Below are 18,653 nucleotides of genomic sequence, written 5' to 3' on the forward strand. Positions count from 1 at the left end.
ACCTGGACAAAACACTGGGAGGTGCCCATTATTTCCTCAGCATCTCTATACAAACGGCAAGCATAAGACAACCGACCGGTACTGCATGTCTCACAGATTGGAGGACATTTAAGGAGTGCCAGACTGATACTCAGGACTTCACCACAATGGAAGACTAGATGACTCATATACGGAAAGCATCAGATCAAACAACTAAATGATTTAAAACAACTCCGCCAAACCCAGCCATCGACAACCATTTCCTCCACCAATGGAAGGCAAGACGCAGCCTCATAAAAAGATGGAAGGGGCAGCAGCACTACTGAAAGCTCAGAGAGCGCATAGCAAAAATCACGGAGGCAGCTAATGAGTACTCACAAGAGCTGTGTACTTCTAACTGGAGGAGCTTGTGCGACTCGTTTCGGGGAAATCTAATCACGAAAAGAACTTGGGCAATTCTTCGTAATATGCTTACTTCTGGTACCACACGAAAAGAAAGCACAATAGCCCTGAGGCGTATACCCAATGACTACGCAGGCACAGACGCGGACCTTCTTCGCGAACTCCAAGACACGTACATGGGCGAAAGGAGAACACTGACAACTATAACACACTATATGGGTCGGGTACACCTTGCCCTTGATTAACCAATATCTCTTGTAGAAGTAGACACTGCAGCACAATCTTTAAAAAAAAACACCGCACCTGGACCAGATCGCATAATGAATGCCATGATTAGGAACGTAGCCAGCGAAACACTAAAGCACCTAACAAATTTCTTCAATGACACTATTTGGAAGACAGGAGGATCCATACCACTTGAATGGAAGGAGGTAGAAATAGTTTTGATACCAAAGCCTGGAAAACCAAAATCGCTCCAGAACATTGGACCAATATCATTAACCTCTTGCTTGGGTAAACGTTTCGGGGAGGTCATCCATACACGATTCAGGAGGTACTTAGATGACAACAATCTCCTACTCAATTGCATGTTTGGCTTCCATCAGAGAATTTCCTCGCAAGCCGTCTTCCTTCTCCTTCGCGACGAATTTCGAAACCCACCACCTGGAAGCATGATCAGAATCCTGCTTGCGTTGGACATGCGCAAAGCTCTCGACAACATATCTCATGACACTATATTGGATGCCTAGAAGAGATAGGCTTTGGGGAGATAACATAGAGATACGTTCAAAGTTTTCTCAACCACAGAACGGCGTCCATAGAATTGGGCACTCTCAGGGGTAATAAAATTGACAAAGCAAATAGTGGCATTCCACAGGGCTCTATACTGTCTCCCCTATTATTCAATATAGGGATGCTGAAATTAGCTCTAATGATAGAGAAAGACAAAGGACTTGGAGTAGCCATTTACGCCGTTGACATCACCCTTTGTGTGACGAAAGGATCTTATGCAGACCGCCAAGACACTCTTCAACGAGCAATTCATACAATTGAGGGATATGTCAAAAAGGCAGGTATGACATGCGTGCCAGAAAAATCTGAATGCATGGAAATCCGGCCCAAGAACACCCACCGGACACGCTCCCCAACCTTCAATCTGGAGCTGAATGGGAACCAGATAAAGCAAGTATCGGGGCTCAGGGTGCTGGGAATACTAATAGAGGAGACAGGCAGCATATCGTTTACGCTAAAAACACTGAAACGCATAAGGAAGAGTGTAGCGAGATTCATAAAGCGAGTCACTTGCAGTGATGACAGCACGATGGAAGAAGACACCAGGAGGTTGGTACATGCCTTTATCATTAGCCGCATTACATATGCTCTCCCGTACCAACTTACACGCAGATGGGAAGCAGAGCAGGCCAACACACTCATACGCATTGCCTACAAAGCTGCATTGGGCTTCCCAGACTGCACTGACACAGAACGTTTGGAATGATTGGTGTATATAATACATATGACGAACACGCCACAGCCGTATTGATCGCGCAGAGAGAGAGATAGCTTCAACTCGATGATACATGGCAGACTATTGCTAAAGAGGCTTCACTACCTGTTGTCATCACAGCTATGCGGTGAGGAGACGCATCAAATACCCAGAGAAGACAGGGAACACATATATGCTACCCCTATCCCGAGAAACATGCACCCCGATGTTAATGCGAGCCGCAGACGAGAAATGGCGGCGGCACTAGATTGGCTACGAAATTACCCCAACACTCACTATACAGACGCCAGTCCATACCTAAAGAGGCAAAATGCATTTGTTGCAGTCGTTACCAACCGAAGCCAAGCGATCACTTCGGCGAAAATACGTTTGAAAAGCACGGCTGCAGCAGAAGCGGCAGCCATAGCACTAGCCATTCCTGCAGCAGAGTGCAAGCGACAGTCTTCGCACGTTCTCACAGAATCCAAAGAGGCTTGCCGATTGTTTTTTCAAAGGCGTCTTTCCCAAGAGCGTCCTATGCATGCTAAGATCCAACCTCCAAGAAGACCACGGCATCACTTGGTGCCCCGCCAACGAAGGTGTAGGAGGAAACGAACAGGCAGACCGCATGGCTCGAGCATTAACTTTCCGAGCCGCGGACATGTCGACTCGGGCGGATCACTTCACACCTACGCTCGCTCGAGATATCCATGAGAGCCAAAGACTGGCCCAGCAGACGATGTCACCCCTCCGTAACTCACCCGCTGGCAATCCAGGGATTGAAGACGAATACAGACGAACACATTTCCAAACATACACGCACTTAGCGAAATCCGGCCATCCCAATCAGCTCAACCCTGCCGTTGGTGCGGTGACACATCGGCACTCCAGCACACCACTTGGACTCACCAGCAAAGACCATCATAAGGCAATTCACCCCTCATTACACGAAACAAACTTAAAAGGGCGTGGGAGGTGCCACTCACCCGGCAAGACCTGGGAAGCTAGAGGGAAACCTTGGAGACGGCCGATCGAGCCGCTATAGTGCTCCTAATTATTATAGTGCGCCTAATGAGGAGCGATAGACAGAATTAAGGCTCCTACTGGTCACAGATACCCTGGAACTGCTTTTATTTAACGCACACTCTGCGAATTTTCATTGTTCAGAAATGCCAGAAAAATCTTCCCACCGCCACTCCCCGGGGGTGGACAGTGAATGGTTGTGCAGCGTGAGAAGTCCGCTTTTGTCAATAAAAAACTCGCTAGCACAAGCTTTTGCATCGGAGTGTCATGGCGAAATGGGGCGGGGGATTACAGAGTAGAGAGAGGAGAAGGGAACGCGCCGACATAATGTGGGTGTAAACGCCGCGGGGTGAGTTGAGAATGAAGCGAGTGTAGGTTATCAGACGCTTCCTGCGTTGACGTTGTGAGGCGTTGAAGGAAGGGGAAAGTGTATCAGAGGAGAAAGAGAATAGCGGACGCACATGCGCAGCAAGCGTGATCACGACGGACACCAGATTGGTCTCGACCCTATGCTGCTTCGCATCGGAAATTACAACACAGGCACCTTTTTTGATATGTGGGTTTCAATATCCCGAAACAATCACATGGGTATAAGAGATGCCGTAGTGCAGGACTCCGGAAGTTCTGACCGCCTGGGGTGTTTTAAGGTTCACTAAAATCTAAGCACACGGACCTACAGCGTTTCAGCTCCCATTAAAAATGCATCCATCGCAGCCGGGGTTCGATCTCGCGACATGCGTGTCAGCAGCCGAGTACCTTAGCCACTGGACCACAACATCGGGGCACAGTCGACTTTCACCCGCAGGCTTCGCAAAACATTGACTTCCGAAGTATGTGTGACCTGATGAATTTTTTGAGGGGTGAAGCTCCTTGAGCCATGGTTGCGCTTCCGATGTATGTATGTAGAAGTAGTAGTATAAGTAGTAGTAGGTAGCCACCTCTTGTTTAGTCCTTAGAATGCCCGCTAGAAGGAGGCACTTGTATGTAATGAATATATGATAAAAATATGCGGATAGCTGAAGTGTTCATTAGATGGATAAACGAATGCACGGACGTACGTACGGGTGGACAGACAGACAATCGGACGGATGGACGCACAGAGGGCTGACGGTCGCTTCGCCCCACTCATCCTCATCTACTCCGTGGATATGCTGCGATTTGTTTCATTGAAGTTTTAGGACACCCAAGAATTCAATTGCAATAATAGCGAAAGTTGGGTTATTCGGGCTGTTTTTACTTCCCAAGCACCCAATAATTAGCTGTAGAACATGTGAGTGCCACACAAGTGGCCTCATTTCCTTATTCACTCGGACCCGGAAACTTTAAATATTTGTTTGATTCGAATAGTACTTAGTTTTACGGTCACAAACAAGATAATTTTTTTTCTCACAACCAACGATGGCCACACCATCCGAATATTTGCGAAACAAGCTCTTCAACGCTATTAAGATATTAGAAGTATTTGCCAAAAATACTGTGTCCAGTGGTAGATCCTATGTCTGAAGATAAACAACACTATAGAAAACTCACAGATTTGCCGCAAAGGCGAATCAACAAACGCTACATAAACAAACTGGAAGGTCACGCGAAGTATGGCAAGCTGATCGGAACGTAGCCCACGTGTCTCACGCACAAATGACGCATTAAGCGTACTCACAGGTAAAGATGAACGCGAATAAGCATCTCAGTTGTTACTTCACTGTGTCTGAAAAGCGCGCGCGTTCTGAAGGCGAAGCATTTCTTAGCGAACTTCAGCGACATTGAGCGTATCTATCTATCTATCTATCTATCTATCTATCTATCTATCTATCTATCTATCTATCTATCTATCTATCTATCTATCTATCTATCTATCTATCTATCTATCTATCTATCTATCTATCTATCTATCTATCTATCTATCTAGCGACTTAAGTTTGGGTGCTCTTGTGGTCACCCCCTTGACTTGCCTGAACGAAAATTAGCAAGGGAAGGTGAGATATTTTGACGAATATGACGCGCTGGTCAAAACATCAACAATGTCACAATACCACCGCGTACGTCGCCAAACGCTTCCCGCCCGACAATGGCACATACCCACGGATGGGTATGTGCCGCTGTTATGCGGGTATTTGCCACAGGCGACTCACATTTGGCATAATACCAAGGAACAAGGAGAACACACATGGGCAATTTTAACCCACGAGCGTTAAGAAATACCCGACATCAGGAGCGTCGACCCGACGAATTCAAAGAATAAATGTCAGGGTCCCAGCGCGAATCGAACCCAAGCATTCTGCGTGGTAATGAAGCATTTTACCACAAAACTACGTTAGCTCGCGGAACTATACTGTAAATAGACGCTAAACTTCTTGAACCATCAATAGTGGTTGCAGTGCTGCCTACCCAATTTTATAAACATACGTGCTCTTTTGACATAGCCGTCACGTCATGGTAACGTCCATTGTGGTTAGCTGCCATGCGATGAAGTTGATTTATGTAGCAGTGTCCAGGGGCACCAGCCTCACGAACATTAGCGTTTCATATCCGCTTCTGGTGTTGCTAATATCTATGTTCCAGTTGCCATAGTTGCGAAGTACATATAACTGGTTATATAAACATCTTCCCCTCTTCAACATAAGTCTGTGCGTGCAACAATTGTACATATATTTAGCGTCGATTCATGACGTGTCGTACAACAAAAAATTTCAGCACGGTCAACTTCCGTCCGCATGCTTCGCATAACGTTGATTTCCAGGTACGTGGGATCTGCCGAATTTTCGCCAACGGAGAGTGTGGTACGAATGCATGACTATTGTGCGCCCGCTAACTACAACAGAATCGTTCTGTGAAAGCTCAAAGAACACAATTGTCCCCACCGCAATATAGGCTACTGTAAAGCCTCTAGAACTTCGCAAAGTAACGATCCTCTCCTCCTCCACTCGCGTTTCTCCTCGATCCGCTCTTATTCGTACTTGCATTTCGAACGTGGCGCCTTTTGCCTTGCTTCTGCGTAGCAGACGCCCTTTCGCGAAGAGAGCGCATGCTTGGCAGGCATCACACTGAGAGCATTCACGCCAGCCGTCTAACTTATTCTAAATTTATCTTAATGAGTGTAGCGTTAGCCCATACCAGCTCAGTTTAGTGCGAGGTGCAACGCGTACTTGTGATCAGGCTTTGATTAAGTTACTGGGTGTCGTGGTCACCGAATGTTAACTTTGTGCACACCACTCCTTAGTATGCATGTTCCTAAACGTAAAAATGTCATCGTTAGTGAGAACCTTGTTTTTTATAGGCCCATCGTGTTGCGCGTGTTCGAGTAAGTTTTACACTCTAAACAACATCGGTCAGACGTTCATGAGCGGCTGCTATGGCTTACATTTCTGTTAGCTGGTGCTATATTGTCCAAAGGGACAGTGCGACTGCATTTGGTTGCTCAGCGGATGGGTGGTGCAAGATTCGTCGTATGTAAGGTACAAAATATGCGCAGAGAACATTTACAGTGACTGTCATGCAGTGAAAGCAACAACTCGCGTTCTTGCTGTCGACGCGGAATGGTGATGTCACCGACGACCAACCTTAGCATTTGATGAGACTCTCGGGCATTAATAATGTTTCAGAAGGCGCACAGTTTATAAATTTGAACAGCTGTTGTTGTTTCATGAAATGATTAGACCAAACAATCATATTTTAGAAGCGCGTCTTGTGGACGTATCTTACTTACGATCTACAATGCCGAAAGAATGGACTAGCGTACGATTGAACTAGCGTGCGACCATACGCGATAACTTCACGAAAGCTCCACTGGCAGATGTAAACCATCACACGAAATAGTAAATCAACTATTGATTGATTGATTTGTATGGTTTAACGTCCCAAAACCACAATATGATTATGAGAGACGCCGTAGTGGAGGGCTCCAGAAATTTCGACCACCTGGGGTTCTTTAACGTGCACCAAAATCTGAGCACACGGGCCTACAACATTTCCGCCTCCATCGGAAATGCAGCCGCCGCAGCCGGGATTCAAACCCGCGCCCTGCGGGTCAGCAGCCGAGTACCTTAGCCACTAGACCACCGCGGTGGGGTGCCGCTAAATGGCACGTATGTGTGAGGTTCCTAAACAATGCACGCAACCAATGCCTAGAAGGCATGCACTCTTCGAATAGCTTCCCTCGCATAGCGAGTTCCCCGGCTGATCGGTCGATGTAAAGGAGCCACAGAGAGCAAATTGCTCTGAAATATACGAGCACCCATCAAAAAACAATGGAAACTATGAATCTTAATGCGGGTTCCGCACTCCAGATTTGTTTATTATATACAGCCACCCAAAATCTTTGAAGTTTTGCAATCACAATTTCGAGCGTCTTTGCGTATACAATCTACGCGCACAAACCAGTACCTCGAACTTAAAAAAGTTGGCGCATAACAACAAAGCTGAACACATAAGCATGTAGTATTGAAAAAAAACAGCATCCGCAAAAGCGATGAAATGCTTTCTAGAGATTGAGAAATTGTGACGTCCTGCACAATAAACAGCGACTTGTCTACGGCAAAACAGCAGACTTTACATTGAGCGAACTTCGATCCATACTCATAACAAGAGATACGCAACATATCTCGTAAAGTGGATTTGGAAACGTCGAGCTGAGTTTCTCACTTCCGATTCTATGTAGCCATGTCCTTTGTCGCAACTGGTCGCATTTAATGAACGGTGCCATAAAAAGCTTCGGCCGTCACTACACTTGTTCTGGAAGTAGAAGGCGCGACATCTGCCCATGACAACGAACAGCGACGTCATTTTTGGATGAAAAGTATTTCACAGCAAAGCTAGCACGGAAGGATGAGGTTGAATACGTCATGGCGAATTCACTGTGCCCCAAAGAGTCCATACGTTCTGAGCATCTATGGTAGTCACGAGCGACTATAAACAAACCATGCAAGTGGTCCCACTTGACAGCATTCAGTCAATACCGACGTGGCGCCGGCTTCGGAGAGATCGAAGGAGAGGGAAATGGAAAGAGGTGCACGCATAAACACATACGTCGCTACTCTGCGAAGTTTTAGGGGCTTTAGGTGAGAGCGCGCGAGGGCGTCCCCTCTCCAAAGGGTTAAGAACACAAGGAAATGAGAGTGTGCGCCATGGCGTCGTGACAATCTGGCGACGCGCGCTTAATGCGCCATCTCGCTGGCAATGCTGAGAACACGATAGTAGTTCCCCCGAGATGCCCATCGCCAGCGGGAATTGGTAATTATAATTGGCTTGCCGTTTGAACGTTGAAGAAAGCACTCCTTTGTGGTTCAGTGGTTAGCGCCTCGTACTCTCAATTCAAAGGACGGGGCTGTTTTCCGTGCACCGGAGTCTTTTTTGGATTGTTTTTCATTCTTGCGTTTTCATATATACAGATACGTATGCATATACGGTGAATGAAGGCGACGCCCAAGTTGCCGTTGAAGCTGACGGCAACAACCAGTCAAGAGTGTTCATATCATTGTTATCGCAATAAAACGTACAGAAGAAAGACATAGGATGCAAGCAACGCTGCTAGTTACAACGTCTATATTTGTGTTGTCTACGTTTATTTTGTGCGATGAGATTTCATTCATAAAAAAATGAGCACTAACAAACACAACTAGTGACTTTGTTCTATCCACGTGTATATTTGCTAAAGTTTGTGCGTATAGGACTGAACTAGTAAAGTACCATTTTCTGTGTGCAAAGGTGTCATTGCCTGAAATATGAGTAGAAAGAAGTTCACAAAGCGGTCGCGAAGAGAGCGGATTCAGAAAAAGAGCACTGCAGAGCTAGTTTTTTTTCCATAAAACAGTGTACTATTTTAGGAGGGAATATACGGGATTAAGTGGAAAAACCACGCGAGGACGGTTGCTTTTCCACTATATGCTTGTGAGATGAGGCAAAGTTGTGCGATAAAATAAGACAACCTATATAGGTTCTGCAGTGCTGTCATAGCGTGTACACACTCTAAGCTGGAATTCGGCAAAGCTGGACTAACTGCAGTCGTTCAATCAATGAACGAAATGTTCGTCCAACAGGGACTAAGTGCGTGACAGTCCCAGTCGTGCGCAAACGCCTGGCAATGAAGGGACCAACGGAGAGGGTAACTGCACCGCGATCACGTTATGTCGATGCTGCACTGCAATGCTCGGCGCCGTCAGCGATCACGAAAACGAGTCATATTGGCTGTACACCACCGTGAAAGTCAAGCACTATGGAATCAATAGAAGCTGTTATGAGAGGCAAGTAAAACATGCAGTCAGTGCACACAACAAGCACCCTCACGTTTCCACCCTGTCGGCACGGGCGGGCCGAAAACAAGTGAGCCTCTCCGAGCACGGACAATGCGAAGAACTCGCTTCAATCTGCTGTATTAGTTAGAACTACCAAGAACACTGACAACTCTAATAAAATTCAGCTGTCCGTCAGCGGTCGTGCACCCACACAGTCAGTGGCCACAACTTCAAAGCAATATATAGAAAAAGTAGGCTTTGTTCGTCATCGGTATGAAGCTGGCTACCGGTGTGAGTGCATTGCCGGCACACGCGAAGGAAACGTCGCATACAACTTATTTCACAGAAAATATAGTTTCCTGCATTAAAGCTTAGGTAAACATATCTTTTTGTCCTTGCGACAATCATTGTCAAACATCAAGAGTGAAGGTGATCGCGGATACGACTAATCGTGCGGCCGGTGGTGCACAGCGATCGACTTATATACCAGCACGATGAAAGAACCGTGCCTGAGAACGGTCACGTCACTGTAAGTAGCCTATATAGATATCTACATCACTTCATAACACACCGCGAAGAGTGTACACCTACCTATTTTGTGACTATGAAATAACGACGACAAAAATTTCTCACGAACTCCATGTTGTAATCACCGGTGGCCATTTAGCAGTACTGCTCGTAAGCCTAGTGACGCCATTGGGAAGCCGACAAGGTATAGCTTCGGCGGGACGCCTGGCTACTTCGCCGGCTTTTTTGCATGAGTGTCGCTGCTATGTTTGTGTTTGTGGACTCGTGCACCAGCACTGCGAACGCTGGTTCAGCCAACATGATCAATTGCTAACTGATAATTCGTATTCTCTGACTAGAGTGTTGTTGAATATTAGATGGATTCATATTAGAAGATCAGTGCGCTTCGGTGCTACGCATCAGCCCATGTAAATTTTCACGTTACGGTGTCAGTATTTATTGTTTTTTAAGCTGTGTAAAAGTCGCCCTTTGGCACTACATGGGTGGTCAAAATATTGTTCTATATATATCCGATACTTCGTCCGCTGTTGTATAGCGCGGGCGGTGAGTGATTGCGGTGTTTCACTTTGAAATAACAGTGCATATGTATATACATGTGAATGTTTTGCATGACGAATATACTGCGTTGTTCAGTGCAGAATAAATTGGAATAAACATAAAATATACTGCACAAGTGCAGGGTCACCATTTTTTGCCATTCGTCCAGACGGTTCAACTGTTAGTCCCACAGGATCATTTTACGAGGACCAACATTTTAAACTGGTGAAGTAAGTGCTAGGGGGTAAATGTTCAACACTTGCAGTTGCTCCCGCAGTTAGTCTAAAATTGGTTCAAAATCTGTGGCAGCCGATTTACTCCCCTAAAGGACCAAAGGCTTACCCTACTTTGGTCCTTTTTGGCTTAGAGTACATAATTGTGCTCTCTACCAAGCAGAATAGTCTTGGCTTCTAAGTAGGTAACAATCCACGGGTATCATCAGTCCATCAGTTCATTTTCAGTGGGCCCGGTGGGCCTGGCCGAAGCATGTCACTCACCAAGCCGTTCTTCTGCTTTTTGCAGGTTTTTTCTAGCTGTTCTACGTTTACTAGCGACTGTCGTTTCTTGCCAGTTCTGCCGTGCCCACGACAGTGTTGTGAAATTTGTTATGAATGTTTTTGTGTGCTAAAACTGTTACTTAATGATGATGTTGAAGAAAATCTGGGACTCACTAACGCTGAACTATTGCACAAAATTCTTGATAATCACAATCTGCTGCAAAATGAGTTAGCTGACTTGAAAACTAAAACGGGAAGTATGATAGCTGAGACTAGAGAGTTGTTTAGGCAGCTTCAGGTCCAGGTCTCGGATCTGAAATCTAATATGGCTGGCTTAGGTTGTCTTGAAAACTCGGTAAAAAGTTTCAGGAGTTTGTGAAAAATCACGCTAGCAAACTCATCGATATCGAAGACAGAAGTAGGCGCTCTAATGTAGTAATTCATGGTATCCTTGAAGAGCCAAACGAGACAGAAACTGATCTGAAGCGTAAAGTTATTACTGAAACACTCGAAAATAGGCTAGATGTTAAGTGCATCTTTATTGGTCGTATTCACAAACTTGAAAGAACTGGATCTAAAAGACCAGTAATAATGTTTCTACAGGATTATAACGAGAAAGTTGTGATATTTAAGAATGTTTCAAAACTGAAGGGATCAAACATTTTTGTACAGAATGACTATTGCCAAGTCACTTTGAAAAAACGTAAGCTATTATGGGAAAGTGCGAAGCTTGACAAGTCGCTCGGAAAGAAAGTTTCACTTCAGCACGATAAGCTACGGATTGATAATGATGTATTTATCTGGAATGAATCAACAAACCAACGTGAGATCACTTCTGGTTTTCCTGTCAATGTACATTCTACTTGACAAGTCAAGGAAAGGCTTGTCAGATTACTGAACATTAACACACGCAGTATAGTGAATAAAACTAATCAAGTAAAATCGGTTCTTTTGTCGCACTCTCCACATGTTATTGTTTTAACGGAAACCTGGGTACACGATGAAGTTAGTGACAAGGACTTAATGCCACCTGGCTACAAAATAATTTGAAGAGATAGAACCTCTAGGGGTGGTGGTGGGGCCATTGTTGCTAAGTCGTCTGTTCAGGTAATTTCGTTGATCCAATCGAAGGACACTCAAAGCCTCTGCGTTAAACTAAACATTCATGGTCATGTCTTTGTTTTATGTGCCGTTTACAGGCCACCTGACTCCGCCCCTGATTACTTATTACAAATTAGTGACCACATTTCACAATTCAATAAAAGTAAACTTCTGGTGGTTGGTGATTTTAGCCTACCAGGCATTGACTGGGATTGTATCAAATCGGGTGCCGGTTCTGTACGTGACGCAAACGCTCTTTTTGATTTGATGCTTCTACACAATCTTGTACAAGTAGTTCGCGAGCCTACTAGATATAGAACCGGTATTGACTCACTTCTTGATCTCGCCTTTCTTGATCGTTCCTTTTCTAATTACCATGAATCTGTCAAGCCTGGCATATCTGATCATGATATTGTTGCTGTATACTTTTCGTGTAATGTTAAACATACGACCGACAGCCATGCACCTGTGTTTGTGAAGGATTTTGCACGGGCTGACGATATCAGTTTAATAAAATATCTTGAATCTTGCTTTTGTGAATTTCGCGCAAGTGATGTCCTTGAGCTTTGGACCAAGTTTAAAGCCATGTGCTTATTCTGCATAGATCAGTTCATACCCAACAAACGTGTAAAATCAACTAAACACACACCTTGGATGAACTGGCGTACCATTTAGTTAAAACGTAAAGACAAACGATTACGAAAAAAAGCAGCTGCTGCCGGTAATTCAACCACTGTTTGTGCAGTTCTGTCAGAATCTATTACAGAGGCAAAGAAGTTTTATTTCAGCAGCACTTTACCTAACATTAATAGGGAAGATCCACAGAAGTTTTGGAACTTTATTAAGGAACAAAAGAAATTGATAATGAGCATTACCCACAACGGTACTGCAATAAGTGACCCCAAGAGCATTGCTAACCTTTTAAATGCCCACTTTCACAGTGTCTTCTCCCCGCCTACTCACCGTTTTTTTCAAATTGCACGGTCCTCTTTTTCGGATATCAATATTTCTCAACAAGGTGTGCTTAACATGCTTCTACGGTTGAAGACGAAATCTTCCGTCGGTCCTGATGGCATTCCATACTCCTTCCTCCGGCGTTACGCTGAACCAGTAAGCAAATTTTTCGTCGCAATCTTTCAGGTCTCTCTAGAATCCGCGATACTTCCACCCGACGGGAAAATTGCACGCATTGTACCAATTTTAAAAAAGAGCGACACATTTTCAGTCTTAAATTACTGTCTGATTTCTATTATATCATCTTCTTGCAAAGTGATTGAGCATATAGTTCCGGATTACATTACTGACTTCTTAAATGAGCATGACATTTGAACGCCTTCTCAACATGGCATTAGGAAGGGTCTTTCGACAATCACCCAATTAGGTATGGTCATACATTATTTCACTTCTGTTCTTGGCAGAAGTAGACAAATGGACGTTAACTTTATAAATTTTCAAAAGGCTTTTGATGTAGTTCCACATGACAAATTAACCTGCAAATTACAGTTCCTTGGTTTTCCTGGCTTTATCATAGCATGGTTATCTGCCTATATAATCCATCGGAAACAGTGTGTTATCATTGACAGACAATAATCTGACTCTTTCCCGGTAACCTCAGGGGTCCCTCAGAGAAGTGTACTTGGCCCAATATTATTCCTTATTTATTGCAACGACATAACAGATGTCATACAAGTCCCAGTAAATATTCGTCTTTTCGCAGACAACTGCGTTATATTTAACGAAATCGATAGTGTTGAAGGACAATTCTTGATTAGTGCAGCCTTAAACAGTATTTTTAAGTGGAGCAATAAATGGGGCATGAAGCTAAATTCTTCTAAGTCTGTGCTCCTGCGTATATATAAAAGAAGAGTACCCCTGATGTTTTCATACTCTATTGGCCAAGACCCATTGATTGAAGTTAAGAAGTACAAATATCTTGGAGTTACCATTACTAACAACCTCACCTGGAGCACCCATTTTTCTAACACCGCCTCTTCTGCTTTCAGAAAATTATGTCTACTTCAACACAAGCTTAAAAATGCATCCCATGACGTCAAAACTTTAGCCTATACAACTTTTATTAGACCCAAGTTAGAATACGCCTCCATTACTTGGGATCCTTTCACCAAAAGCAATATTAATTGTCTTGAAAGGATACTAAGAAAAGCCATGCGATTCATTTTTTCTAAATACACCCGTGAGAATTCTGTAACGAATTTCATACGTTCTAATGGTTTTTTCACACTCCAAATGAGGCGCAAAATATCCCGACCGAAGTTCCTCCATTCTTTGTTAAATCGTAAATTTTTATAGATCCCTGTCCTTACATAACCCTTTCTGAGACTAGGAAAACCCGTCATTCTCATCCCCTCATGCTCTCCCCTTTTGTTGCCAGATCTAAACTCTTTAAATATTATTTTTTCCCCGCATCATAGAGGAATAGAACCTAATACCTATTGATCATCTGGACTTGACTGAGTCAATACAGAATTACTTCTTGACTATTTCCTAATTATATTTTATCTAGAGTTGTTTTTTATTGTTGCCTGACTTGTTTATGATATATAATTGTGCCTTGTAGATGTATTTATGTTGTACCCTGCCCCTCCTGCATGGGCCACATGGCCTGCAGTATTTTGTAATTAAATAAAAAATAAATAAATAATTCAAACAAGAGTAAAAGCCGTGAAGTTTTATCGCTTAGCGTACGCTGCATCAGCGCATCTAGTACCATATCAGCCCAATCCAGCCTTTCACAACCTTTTCCTTTGGCTTTTTCTTGCCCTGGTCCATAACATAGCCATCGCTTGTGCTTTTCGCTCGTGGGGGAGATATCCCACTAAGTATTGCTTCATGACGGAAACCATAAAAAGTATTTTTTGTTAAGTTGTGTACAGATCATTGAGGTGGCGTCTTGAATTCCTCGTGTTCACCATGTTGGCGGGCAGGCTGGCTCTGAGAGATATACAGTGTTTGAGATGCGGCGAACTAATGGAGAATTGTCAATGTGACGCTGCTGAAAGCACTGACTTTGAGGCCATTGTAAAGATACGGCGGCCTTGCTTAGAGGTACAAAGAAAGAGCATTAAAAATAGAATCTCACAGATGTATGATTTCAGTGAAAGAAACCTATTCATCGCATCTCCGCAGAAAAATGTACGTGTGACGAAAGTAGCCCGACCTTCTATGTGGTGTCACATCGCAACCACTCTCTGAAATGAGGCGAACCGATGACTCCTGGGGAAGAGCGTATACTTTTGAACTGGCATTGCACAAAAAAAAGAAGGGGCTAGCTGTATCACACGCTTCAAAATTTTATAGAAAATACGGTGGTGCCTATTGAGCCGCCATAATTCTCCCCAAAACCTAAAAAGTTTGCAGTCATAAGCGAGCCCCGACGCGATGGTCTAGTGATAATGGCGCTCGACTCTGGTCAAGTGGTTATGGCGCTCGAGGTTATGGGATGGAATCTCAGCATTGGCGGCTGCATCTTAGATGGAGGCGAAAATGCAGTAGGTCCGTTTGCTCAGACTTGGCTGCATGTTAAAGAAAAACAAGTGGTCGAATTTACAAGAGCTAATCACTACAGCGTCTCCAATAATCATGCGGTGGTTTCGGGGCGTTCAGCCTTACATATCATTGTAGCCGAAAACTTAAATATGGATGAACGTGGCACTAACATATCACGCGTGTTCTGTACATTGAGCACGTGCTGATGATGCCACATGTTCAGTGTGGTGTATAAATGGTTGGCAAACTTTTTCACTGATGCCATATAGCTTCAATCACAATGAACGCGCCAATTGCGCAAGAATAAAGTAAAACAAACTAAGGCATACTGGTACATATAATAAAAGTCTATTCTCAAAAGTACAAACGTACAACGTGTTTACGTTGCGTGACAGTCATTATTGTTGCTTTACGCTCTCGGAGATGTGAAAATTGAATGCCTTGGGAGCTCCCCACTACTTAACTGGTCAATGGCAATGTATTTATTTGTGTGTACTGATGGTTTGTGACGCAGATTCATGTTGGATGTGGAAGAACCTGTGAAGGCTCAACACACACGATGACGGCAAGGCAAACGGGACAAGAGTGCACGGTACGTCTGTAATTTTTGAGTAACGTATAACTCCTGAGGACAGTTGGAATGCTCATAGAATGTACACCAACTGATCCGTGATCTCACAAATAAACTTGCACATAAAGCAGGAGGACGCTTGAGCTCGTCATAAGGATTAATATATGTTAGCGTAATGGGGGCCCGTGTGCACTGCCGTCTACTATGCCGTCGAGAAAGAAATGTTTGTATGCGTAACAGTGATTGTTTCAAACTATCCTAGGATTGGGGATTCTAGGTTGTACGTACCTTTTTAATGTCGCCATGTTACTGGATTACAGGATGACGCTTACCGTGTTTCCGGAACTCACGTTTTGGGAAGGTTTTAGCTGCCCATACAAGAAGGTGCATGTACCCACGTTTACACAAAACCTCGCGTTTATGCAAATGAATAAATCATATTCATAACTGAATTCAAACTTTGTTTGAATGAGATATTACTCAATTATCGTTGCGACAAAATAACCGGATAGGTTTTTATAGTGTACTGGTATATTCAGTCAAGGCGCCTTCAAAGCAACACGTACACCTCCGGCGTATTTTAGCACCATATGAGGCCAACGTCGCGCTGGCACATCCGTCCTCACTGCATTCTGACAGACACTCTGGAGCACCTCGTATTGCTGTGCTAAGTAAGCGTCCCAAGTCTATAAGCAGCAGCAGATGCGGATGGAAACCTCCCCAGTGACGCATGGTAGGCTGCGATCTCCCAGCTGGACGTGGTCGAGCAGCGTCAACTCGACGCTCGCGCCCGGCGGGCTGTCCAGGCCAGAGGGTTCCTGTAATAAGGGACCCTTCCACCATCACTCACAAGCATAACTCAATAAATGTTTTTTCTCGCTCTCTCGTACTGCTTATGAGGAAAAATATAAAAGAAAACTAATCCATAATTCTGTCGATACAATGCATTTACACAAGTGGAATTCACGATGCTTCCACAAGAACAATTTTCTGCTTGACAGGTTCATATCCACGCCACTAAACGGCAACACCTATCTAGCCTGTCAGGGTCTTCAGGCCTCTTACATTTCCGGCTAGGGTATTCCAGGCTTTCTAGGTCACTCTAGCTTCGGTAAGCCAACCGACACAATGTGATTGCTATTGGCACTCGTACTTGGGCTCTTATGACTCCCCGGCTGGAGTAGCCGCAAAGCGGACATCGCGGGTAGCTACAAAAGAAAGTGGATTTGCTGGTAAGGGCCGTAAAAATAAAGCCTATCTGGCGAGTATAATTTACTATCAGTAAAAAGCCTACTTTGCTTAATGGCCCACGCATGTGCGCAGGTTTCATCTTGTATACGGTAACATGGTTATGTAGAGAAGTATGCGTACAAGTTCAAATCGTCGAATTTCTAATGAATGTGCAGTTACTAAGTCAAGTTATGTTTTTTGAAGATGTGGCACGCACACACGCTGGAAGATTGGTGAAGAATAAGATGGGTTTCATGACAGACGTCTTTAATAACAGGCTGCGATTGGTATAGTTAGGAGACAAATAAATATAAATGAAACAGGACGAATTTCATAGTCGAAAATTAATCAACTGTAGCGTTGTGTAATGAAGTGGCGCATTTTAATAAAAAATCAATTTACTAAGTGCCTACTGTACAATGATTCTTCCTTTTTATTAATTGGCGAAGTTGCCACTATTCATCCTCAATGTGCCACATGAACTTGAGTAGCTGAACGCTTTTCAATGGGTGGGCAGCTTTCAACTAGTGGTTTCCTGATTCGTATGTTTTGACGGCTGGTGTATTCCATGATTCTGACACACAATCATATATGCGCTAAGAAGACTCCCTCTAATACATAACATGCGATAGTGTTTTCTTTTAATCCATCTTGCAAACAATGAAAGGGCTCCGTAGTGGAACACCTGCTTGCCAAGCGGACGGCCTTCGTTCGATTTTGACTTTAAACCAGAAATATTTATTTTTTATTTGAGTGCGACAGAATAAAAAAACGCATTCGCAGAAATTACGGCATCGGGGTTGGCGTAGTTGGTTGTGAGCTGAAAAAAATCATCTCCTGCGAACCGAAAGGTCAAGAAAGATGCAAATATCGTCTTAGGGGCGCTGAAAGCCAGGTCGTTTGCGTAGCAAGTGGGTGTTTTACACCCTCTGGTTGGCCTCTGGTTGCAAATACAGTGAAAGTAACTGGTGCTTTACAAACACACGCGTCCAGTGTACGTGCTTCTAAATACAATATCAAATGATGCGCTAATAATGCGTGTTACAAGCGTACACTGCCATCGGGCATCAGACCATCAGAATATCAAAATGACTCCATAGAATAAAATGAGTGACCCACTACAAAAGGCGTACCCGCTGCTGCACCTATTCCCTTAAGGCCACGTAGGGGCAGCATAGCAAGCTCTAAAACGTTTCACGGACTGAGTGTTTGAAGTATGCACTAAGAAGAAAATATCGATATCGCATTGAAACTCTTAAAAGCGAAGCTTTAGAATCCCCTGATATTTTTTTGCATCTTTCTAAATTTTTAGTGATGAATCACATGATTTTTTGCTCAAAAACTAAATTGCAAAAAGAGCTCTGTGCTATCGCGGAAAAAGTTTATTATTGCCAAGTAAGACTAGAAAGGCACGTTATTTGGGGTGCTTTTGTAGCCATGATTCAATCACACGAGCCCCTTCAGGAAATTTTCGCTGCCGCCATCCTATCCCGGATATGTAATATATATGTAAGTAAAAGTGGCAAAAATAATTGCAGAAGAAATGTTTTCAAGTGAGTCTCCAG

General features: G+C 44.0%; 1 protein-coding gene across 1 annotated transcript in view; it reads left to right on the forward strand.

Moving 5' to 3' along the window:
• LOC142789931 (uncharacterized) overlaps positions 1–18,653 on the forward strand; it is a 228,312-nt gene that overhangs the window by 171,275 nt on the left and 38,384 nt on the right. Inside the window, exon 6 of the mRNA XM_075885013.1 lies at positions 15,802–15,879. The gene's annotated coding sequence lies outside the window, so the exon portion shown is untranslated. The remainder of the gene's footprint in view (positions 1–15,801; positions 15,880–18,653) is intronic.

Source organism: Rhipicephalus microplus, chromosome 2 (assembly GCF_043290135.1).
Source record: "Rhipicephalus microplus isolate Deutch F79 chromosome 2, USDA_Rmic, whole genome shotgun sequence".
Taxonomy (NCBI): domain Eukaryota; kingdom Metazoa; phylum Arthropoda; class Arachnida; order Ixodida; family Ixodidae; genus Rhipicephalus; species Rhipicephalus microplus.